General features: G+C 27.9%; 1 pseudogene; it reads left to right on the plus strand.

Annotated features, from left to right (window-relative positions):
* The first annotated feature begins 8,569 nt into the window (after positions 1–8,569).
* On the plus strand, positions 8,570–9,443 carry LOC148196664 (uncharacterized; annotated as a pseudogene).
* Positions 9,444–10,959: the final 1,516 nt, after the last annotated feature.

The following is a 10,959-nucleotide window of genomic DNA, read 5'->3' on the forward strand; positions in this document are numbered from 1 at the left end:
ACTTCACCTTAAAATCATTTATCCCCACACAACTTTATTTTTCAAGTTATCTATCTCTAAACAATTTATTGAAGTTGTTACAATTTCAACTTTTCAAACACAGCAGAATTCAAATTGTCTAAGATAGACACGATTTCTTTGTATATACAAAATCGTATAAGACTTACACAATTTACCTATTTTAATAATTTTTTTAAATATGTCTATTTTAATAATATAAGAAATAGATTTGTCTATATTTTTCTTAAAAAAAACAATATATATGCATAAACAGTTTAATATTTAGGTCAAATTATAAATTTTTTTTAAAAGTTAAAAGGTGAATAAAATATTAGAAACAAAATTGAGGCTAAATTACTTTAAGAATTATATAAAATTTCGTTAAGAAAGTTTGAAAGAGAAACAGAGTAAGATTTTTTTCTGTGATGATAATGTCTTGTGCCGTATACGATGGGAATGTCCCACTCTGTACCCGACAAGGACGAACACCATCTCTGATCTGGCCATAAACTAGCCTGAAAATCGCAGTTATAGTAAGCAGAGGAAGAAGAGCTCATGGATGGTGCTGAATAACACTCAGTTGTGTTTCTTTTCTGTTTCCTGCATCTTGTGAAAACTAAACGAGAGCAGCTTATGTTTCTCCATGATCTCTCGGACATAATCATGTACTTTTCCAGACAACTTATGAAGAAATAGACAATAGTTTTATTTTTAATAACTGTTACTATTTTATTGATACATATATTTAAAATAGACTAATTATAAATTACTTCATAAATTATTATTATTGTAAAAAAATTTGTTAAAAAGATATTTTTCTATTCTAATTTCTATCCGAATACGTGATAAATAGTATTATTACTCTAGAAATCGAGGGATTAATTTTATTAAAATATGACTTTAAATTTAATTTATTATCAAATAATTGGTTTCGTAAGTTAAATTCATCTTATTTATATATATTATAAATTAATTTAATATTTAACTGGTATGATTTTCTCATGATAAGGATATTAAATATAAAAATCGAAAGGATTTAATAGTGGATAACCCGGATTTAACAGTAAGTAATCCGATATATCTAAAACTCAAATATTATAAATTATTAATGTTTTTGATATCATGTATAATGAAATTTAAATTAATATCATTAAACCGGCTTCCTAAAGAGGAGATTTATTAATATTTATATGTTATAATTTATTTTTGTCTTTAATCTATTAGAATATTGAACACATTCACTCATATCAATAATCAATAATATCATACATTCACATAGATAACATCAAATATAAAAAAGCAAGACCATAAGTCCAAAATCTTAATTATGATGCCATGATTTTCAATTATATCGCCATATATGTAGTATCTACTTTATATGCTGATTTTGTTATTGTCTTTATCTAACTGCAGTCACGCTGATGTATTTTATCAATATAAAATCATGAATAGAATAAATTGCGCAATTAAAATAGTATGAAAAATAGTTGATAATTAAAACTGCAATTAAATCTATATTTAATAAGCACTTAGCATAAAAATATTTTCAACCACTTTGTATAAATACAAATCCAAGTTGTATTTTCTGATGTCATAGTAAATATCTATTGAAGAAATTTCAAATTAATTATATATTTAAGGAAACTCATATTAAAATTTTATAAGTGTAACGTCAATTTCATACGAAATGTGTGAGCCTTGGTCAGATTATGGGAAGTGGCAAAGAAGATAAGGTTCGTAGCCATACACATTCATGTTTTGTCCTCCTCATGTCGTTTTCGATTTCCCCACTGCTATGCATGTTCATTCTAATTTCTAAGACAATTCAAAAGGGTAAAACATCCTCATAAATGTCGTTTGATGTATCCTGAATCTTTCTATAAAACAAAAAACACAAATTATATATTTTTTGAGAAAGCTTTTATTATTATTTTATATATAATTTTGATAATAGGATTTAAATCTTAAATTATATACATAGAAGTCTTACTGTTACAAAAGAGATTTTATGATTGATATATTTGTATTTTTTATATATGTCAATAATTTGACATTTCTAATGACATAAATTTACATTATCGTATAAAATTTTTAATGTTTTCTGTTAGATTTTATAATACCTGATATAAATTTTTCAAATATTATAATTTTTTTAAGTTAATTTTGGCTTAAAAGCATGACTTAAAAATATATAAAAATCTTAATTACAATTATTTTATTTTGCATACATGAAACGTAAATAACAATATATAAAAGAATTCCAATAAGATATTCATATATTTTTATGAATAAGATTCAAAAACAATAAAGAGGTATACATTACGTACTTGATCCACAAAAACTCTAATATATAATTGAAACAACTATTGAGAAACATCCATAAAAAAAATCCAACCACAACAAAATGTGACATTATTGAGTTTCTCAAAATCAATCATAATTTCAATGTATATAAAGTAGATGTTTATACAATTAATTTTAATGCAGCACATAAATGTAATTGGAAAAAACAACTTTTTATGAGAAATCACCCGTAAAAGATGAAAAAAAAAGACTTGATTTGGTCATTATAAAGCTTCATCACACCTATAATAGTCATTAAATAAGAGAGAAATCATGCTCATAGATTTTCGATGAAGAAATGAAAAAAATAAAATAATTGCACACGATATTTTTGAAACTCGTTTATGTTAGATTATTGTGATCAAACATAAAAAAGTTTATTTACGACCGACTCCTATAGTTTCTTATATAAACTATATATTTTAGATTTAACAAAAAGAATTATATATAAAAAAGTTTCTTTTAGAGTTACTTTCAAATTATTTGTAGGCAAAATATAAATTATGTGACATAATTGACTTATTTTCTATAACTGTCTTAGCATTTAAGTTTAGTTTTTAGTTTATGTATTTATAATATAAAAAAGAAATTCTAGAAAAAGAAAAAGCTTAAACATTAGTTACAAATGCGAGATGCTGGAATGATGGTTTGTCAACATTTAAAATTTGTGTTTGTTTGACTAATAACACAAGGATAGTGATTAGCATAGTTGTATATATAGAAGAATAAATAGTAAGAAACCTTAAATGTGAAAAGAAAAGTTTCTAGGCCTTAATTATAGTAAAGGGAAAGTTATGATGGATTTTCTCAATTTAATGATGAGAATGCATGCATTGGGTACCAAATAAGGTTTTTCGATTTGATGCTTGGAAAATTTGGTACTCATTGCACTCAGCAAGCAGATGGCATGTCTCCCAAGTGATTACCAAGCACCAGCTTTTAATATCCAAGCAATGCCAAAATTTCCATTCTTTTTTTATTTCAATATCTTCATTTTCTTTAATCAAAAATATTTTTTTATACACCTTATAAATTTATATGTTTTAATTAAAATATCTATTTAATAAATATTTAAAATATTCTTTATTTTTGTGTAAGTAATATGTAGTTAAATCTTCCTTTTGTCTCACTTCGTGTTTTTATTCTAATTTTTCCCAACTCAACTATTAGAAAAGATTAAAAAGAAAAACAAATTAATTAATAGGCTAAGAATAGTAAAACAATAACACTAACACTCGTTCTATTAATAATAAAAATCAAACTACGTGTTACTAAAACAAGAATAACAAAAGTTCTTTCAACACTTAAATAAAACAAAAATTTTATTAAAAATTTAATTAAAAATGTTTAAATTTATGATGTACTTAAAACTTAATTAAATTAAAAAATAATATTCATTTTAGAATTATTTAGAGTTAGTTTAATCCCCGTATTCTTTATTATGTTTTTCTTTTAATAATATTTTTTAAGCCATTAATAAAGATCGTTTAGTTATGAGATGTGTACGTAAGTTTTAAAAAATTAAATTAAAAAATAGTAAATCACAGTTATACTATAAATTATCAACTCCATTTTCTTCAAAGTCAAATTTACTTTCATACTCAGAATATCTATGATGCAGCACTTAAATTGAAATTAAAAGAATATTTATAGTTATTTATTTTTGTATAATATCAGAATATTAAATTTTAGAAAATTGTATTTCATTGGGTATATGACTTTATGTGTCCATCCAATAGTGGTAGTTCCGATTTCCTGTTTTTGTTGAGCTGACTAATTTGTTCTTCATTCCACACACTTCAAGGCCACTAAAAAGTTCCCTTATGAGTAAATTAATTGTGACAGTTGACTCCTACCACTACAAAAATACATATATTATTATCTACTAACGGAATAGAAATAAAATTTCAGTGACATATACTCATAATTTTAAATTATTAAAACTAAATATTACTTCAGAATTCAGAGTGATTCACCTTCATCCATACATTTGTAAACTACAAATACTTTTATCCAAAATAAAGGTATTATGCCACTATACTATAATACAATATTATTATCTTTTATGTTTTGAAATGAGGCAAGTCTCATACATTGCAAATTTTCGTAATGAGTATTAAATTCTATATTATTATTATAGTGAATTCTTTACCAAAAGTGTAAAATTAGTTTAAAGTTTAACATTCATGTCAGACTAATTATATATATATATATATATATATATATATATATATATATATATATATATATATAAAAGTTAATTTTATAAAATTGAATTAAGTTTAAAATTCATTTTTTAATAAAATTTTCTTTTATAAATATTTATTATAAGATTGTGCGAGATCGGAATACTAGTGCAAAAATAGCATATAACGTTACGCGTTCAACGTCTAACCACTGAATAACACGTCAAACGAATATAAAACGTAAAATGCCCCAACGTTAGACGTTAAAAGGTTAGTGAATTTAATAAAAAAAATTGAGCAGAAGATTGAAAACTCATTCACTTTATATTAGGGCGCGATACCCTCTTCTCTGCTCAAATTTTTCTGTAACGAAGTTTGACGACCATCCCATATAATATTTCTTTCATTTGTTACAAATGCATGTTAATCAACTACTTTAGGTATGATTTTTGTTTGTTTTGACTAATTATTTTCGTGTTCTTATCCTTTATAGGCGCATTTTGGTTTCTCTCTCACTTATTTCGACAAACTCACTTTTGAAGGTAGTTTTCGTTTTGAAAAACTTATTTGTTGAACTTCTTTGTTTTTCTTTTTTGAACTTGTTTGTTGTTTTTGTTTGGTTAAACCTAGTTGTTGTTTGTTATTATTGTTTGTTGTTGATACTACACTACATGTTCATAGTTCATGCTTTATAAAATATCAAAAACTGAAATTTTTTGTTTTCTTGTTTTTCATAGAGTTGTAAAAAGTGATCACAATTAATTAAAAAAAAACAAAAAAAATTGATTAATGTCGAATGTTGACAAAATTCGACGTTAATTTGATTAACGTCGAATTGTTCTGTGTTCGATATCAATCCAACGTCTCCCAATATGACGTTAATCTCAAATTCGACATAAAAGACCGAAAAACAACAACGTTATACGGTGTTTTTGTACTAGTGGATTTCTTCTAATAAGGAATTATTTTTTATATTCAACAATTTTATATTATTATAAAATTAATATTAAGAATAATTTACATTTTTTATTATTTTCTGAAACATTATTTAAAAAAAATATGATAAAATTTCAGGTTTCAAGGTAAACAATATTTCAAATGTACTAATTGATTTAATGATATTAATAAATTAGATTTTGTGAATTATGTTTATGAGTATATTTTACTTTTGCTGAAAAAGAAAACATTAAAATTAATAATTGTTTTTAAAATATTGCTTAAATAATAAAATTAAAATTATTTTGTAAAAGAAATATAATATATGCATCATTATCATGTTTCTTTTTGTTGCATTTTTAGTATATATTTTCTTTGTACATTAATCTTTTTCTAATAAGTCAAACGTATACACTTAAAATACTTGTTAGAAGCACGGAAAATATTTCAAAATCGCTTTCAGTAGAAGAACAGTTTCACTATTTCAGTTTCTCAAGTTTCACAATGAAAGCCAAAAAGGAAAACTTTCTATATACTTTTTTTCTTTTCTTCAAGAAAGATATTTTCTTCATAAAGAGCTGTTTTATATGATAGAATAAGAGTATGAAGTAGATTTAAAAAGATATTAAAAAATATAATATGGTTAAATTTTAATTAATTAGTCATGTATACTATGTGAAATATCTTAGTTTTATATTCAGAGTAGTATGATAGGTTTGAGGAGTGGGTTGCAATTTTGAGTGCAAGTTATAATATACGAGGGGTGAAAATAGAAATTTTGTGTTCAAGTAATAATATAGGTTGGAGAAGCGGGGGTGTGAGTTTAGCAAACAAGAGGTCCAATGATCTTCTCCTTTGAATCATTAGAAGCTGAAACTTCTCCCTATCTTGAATTATGACATCACGTACTCAATTTCTATCTTTTTCTTCTCTTAAAAAAACTAACCACCCTACTCTCTTCGTCTCCACACTATTTTTATTTTCAATTCACAAGATAGTTAAAAAAATAGGAACTCATGCATATTAGGGTTGTTGGAGAAAAAACGTTTTAATGAAATTGAGTTTATCTTTTGGAATGTTTCTTGATTCATGTTAGAACCTTATTTGTGGTGTTATATGTGTTCCATATAATCTTTTCAAATATATAGTTTTCTTAAAAAAAAGTAATTTGGTTTTAGATTTTATTTGTTTTCAAACAGATTAATTAAAGGTAAATACATTTTTATTTTTTAAACTTAGACGTAAAATTGAAATTTATCTTTATTTCAAACTTTAATATAATTTGATTTTCAAATTTAAAGAAAATAGATATAATCTTTTTAATTTAACAATTTAAAACTTTTATTGTGGATTAAACTGCATTTCAGTTTACAAATTTCAATTTTTTATCCAAGTTTAAAAATTAAAAATATATTTAACTTATTATTTAAGTATGATTTTATGTTTTAATAATTTGCATCTTTTTTTAATCTCTGAATGCAATTAGTAAATTATAGTGATATTTTATTTTTAGAAATGATAGAGTGATGCATTATCTTTGGGAAAAAAAGTGCTAAAAAGTTTGATGTGATCATATTATGTGTAGAATTTTGTGAATGACGAAATAATTGCACAAATTTTACCTCATAATAGGTAATTGCATACTTGTATATATGAAATTTTGAACATTTTAAACCTTTTTTGGTTTTGGATTTATTAATATTTCATTATAGTTGACTTTAGAGATTTGGAGTAATGATGGTTACATTGATGTGTGCTTACAATTAAGATAATTAAAGAAAAATTGTACTATTAAGTTCAAAATTTTGACATGATGCACAATGAAATCTACATATATTATTTAAATGAGTGTGTCATCAAATATTTCAACTCATATATGGTTAAAAGAAGTGTGTCATCAAATATTTCAAGTCTCTCACCATAATTTCATTCTACATTAAATAATAATTTTAGGCCACTTAATAAGAATTTGGTCTGAGATTATACGTATACACAATGCGTGGAGTTATGCGCCCAAAGCATAAACACCAAATGTTCCTTGCCAACCTCTATAAGCGACATGGCTATGGTTGTGGTTCATGTGCCTAATGCATTGTCGACCCAAAGTTCCGATTTTACCCACCAACAAACCTATATAAATTCAAAATCCCAACATGTTTAAGGCTGTTTCTTACTCTTGGTTGGTTGATGTACAAGATATAATTAAAATAAAGTTCGGAAGTGAAGTATGCCTCTTATTTTATAACAAATTGTATAAAATTAAATTAGACCTTAATATAAATTTAAGGGAATATTGGAGTTTATTCTCTATATATATTAGTCACCATATTATCTGTGCACCAATTCAACGGTGTAGGTTGGAAAACAATTCTTATGTCGATTTTATGGAATATAGTTAGGTAAAAAATCAACCTTTGAATAGTTAAATGATGTCTCAATATCAAATATTAGGAAAAATTAAGACTTAATAATCTCCTATATACGTTATCCTTTTGTTTGTATTTCCCTTCTATCGAGTTTCTAACGTTATATAGGTTATGATGATTTTGTAAATTATTGTTTAAATTCCATATATTTTCTTTATATTATAATGTTTAAGTGTAACACACGTTGGGAAAGGAATAACGATGGTAAACACGTGGCAAGGCACCAAATAACCTTCGTAAAAATACACGTATGAAGAGAGAGCATAAAGTTGAAGGAATTCATTCGGTGAAAGCATGTGCGGAATAAATCTTTCCCATGTGATGCTCACATATTTTAAAGACCACTGTAGCCACCATTACCGTGCTCTGTTTTCACAAATTTCAATTTCTTTTGTTGCTATTACAATATACTGATTGTCAATACAGACTTGATTCTTTTATTCATAAAATAGTATTCTATAATTCGTTATTACCATTCTTTATTCTCTAGCACTATTACATTGGTGCTTTCATTGACTCCATGGTTGAGAATACCCGTTTGAAGGACTTACAAAACGAAGCCAAAAACAATGTGCAGGATAAGAAGTAGCTCTTGCAGTTCAATCCAAGTTGCAGAACAAGAAGATGAACCAAATTCAAATAGTATTGCAACAATTGTTAGAAAATGTGTTTTAATATATGGGGAGTTCATCGAACTCAGGTTCCGTAGCAAGGGTTACTCCGATCATAGTGGCTCCCATGACACATGACATTTCTCTAGGTTTTCCTCACTTTGATGGTTCTTCACCGATGCTAGAGTGGATATTTAAAGCCGACAAGTTCTTTAACTATCATAACACCCCAGATGCAGATCGTGTAGAAATTGCTTCAATGAATTTTGAGAAGGAGGTGGTACCATGGTTTCAGATGTTACAGAAGATGGAGGCAGTCTCCACTTGGACAACTTTAAGCTGCGCTTTATGGAGTCTCAATTTGGACCTTCACCATTTGATTATCCCATGACAGATCTTTTCAAGTTGCAGCAACATGGCTCTGTCTTAGATTACTACTTAAAATTCATGGTGTTGGCGAATAGATCAGAAGGGTTGACGAAAGAAGTTGTTCTCAATTGTTTTATTAGTAGCTTGAAGGTTGACATTAAACGGGATTTAGTAGCCATGACCCCAGCAACTTTGTTGAGAGTCGTAGCTTTGGCCAAATTATATGAAGATATATATACCAATAAAACCAAGTTATCACCCGATACTCCACAAGATTTCCAACATCATCAGTCTCTCCACTCCTTACAACTCATCATCCAGAAACGTAATCAAACAACCTTTCTCTGAGGCCAAATCAATTACACCACCCTTATTACCCACACCACCAGGGCCTCAACAAAAAAACTCCAATGTTAAAAGGATAAGCCCTGCCAAAATGCAATTGAGGCGTGAAAAAGGTCTATGCTATTTCTGTGATGAAAAATTTTCCTTCAACCATAAGTGTCCTAATAGACAATGTTTTGTGTTGCAACTTGGTGAAAAAGATCAGGAAGCAGAGAAAGAACCCCTAGATGATATAGCAAAACAAGATACATCAACCATGGACGTCCATCACCTATCCTTGAATGCTTTAAAAGGAGGCTTGGGAGTCGGGACAATCAAATGCAAGGCTTCTATAGGCACGTTGTCAGTCATAGTGTTGATTGATGGAGGAAGCTCAGATAATTTTCTCTAGCCACGGGTGGTAAAGTTCTTGAAACTCCCAATTGTTCAAGCTCTAAAGTTTCGCGTCATGGTTGGTAATGGCAATTATATGGAGTCAGAGGGATTGATTCAAGACTTAAAATTACAAGCTCACGACAATGTTTTTCTATTATCCGCGTTTTTGTTACCAATTTCTGGTGCAGACCTCATATTGGGCGCTAGTTGGCTCAAAACTATTGGGTCTCACTTGGCAGATTATGAGACACTTCAAATCAAGATTTTACAAGGTGGAAAATTCAATACATTACAAGGTGACAATGATCATCTTCTTAATACTGCCCAATTACATCACATAAGAAGAATGGTCAATACAAATGCTATAGCGGAAGTGTACAACATGCAAATGGTTCAAGAGGATGTTATTCCTTCTCCTTTACTTGAACTTTTCCTATTGAAATGGAACCAGATTTGACTCTTTTACTGCATACATACAGTTCAGTGTTTAGAAATCCTTTTGGAGTACCCCCACCTAGGTCTCATGTTCATCCAATATCACTATTAGAAGGCTCCAACCCTGTTAAAGTCAAACCTTATAGGTATCCTCATAGTTAGAAAGAAGAAATTGAACAGTTGGTGTCAAACATGTTGTAAGAAGGCATCATTCAACCAATTAGTAGTCCTTTCTCTTCTCCAATCATCTTGGTCAAGAAGAAAGATGGTTCTTGGAGGGTATGTACTGACTACAAGGCTTTAAATGCTATACTATTAATGATAGTTTTCCAATCCCAACAGTAGATGAGTTAATTGACGAACTTTATGGAGCTTGCTATTTTTCTAAGTTGAATTTAAGATTGGGCTACCATCAAATTATGTTGAAACCGAAGGATAGACACAAGACTGCATTCAGAACACATTAGGGTTTATACGAGTGGTTGATCATGCCTTTTGGGCTATCCAATGCACCGACCACATTCCAAAGTCTCATGAATCAGATATTTACAGGCTTGTTGAGACACTTTATACTAGTATTCTTTGATGACATACTAGTGTATAGTGTAACCTGGCAGGATCATTTGCACCACCTTGAAAGAGTGCTCACCATTCTCAAGAATAATCATCTCTTTGCAAAATTTTCTAAATGCACTTTTGGAGTCCAGCAGATAAACTACTTAGCTCACACATTATCTGGTGATGGTGTGACTATGGATGATGACAAGTTAAAAGCTGTCAGGAACTAGCATATACCTTCAAATTTGAAACAATTAAGAGGATTTTTGGGATTGACGGGTTATTACAGGCGCTTTGTAAAAGGTTATGCCAATATTACTGCTCCCTTAACAGATTTATTGAAGAAAAAGGCTTTTAAATGGACTGATACCATTA

The sequence above is a fragment of the Vigna umbellata genome, chromosome 6 (assembly GCF_029865625.1).
Source record: "Vigna umbellata cultivar VRB3 chromosome 6, Vumbellata_1.0, whole genome shotgun sequence".
NCBI classification, from domain to species: Eukaryota; Viridiplantae; Streptophyta; class Magnoliopsida; order Fabales; family Fabaceae; genus Vigna; species Vigna umbellata.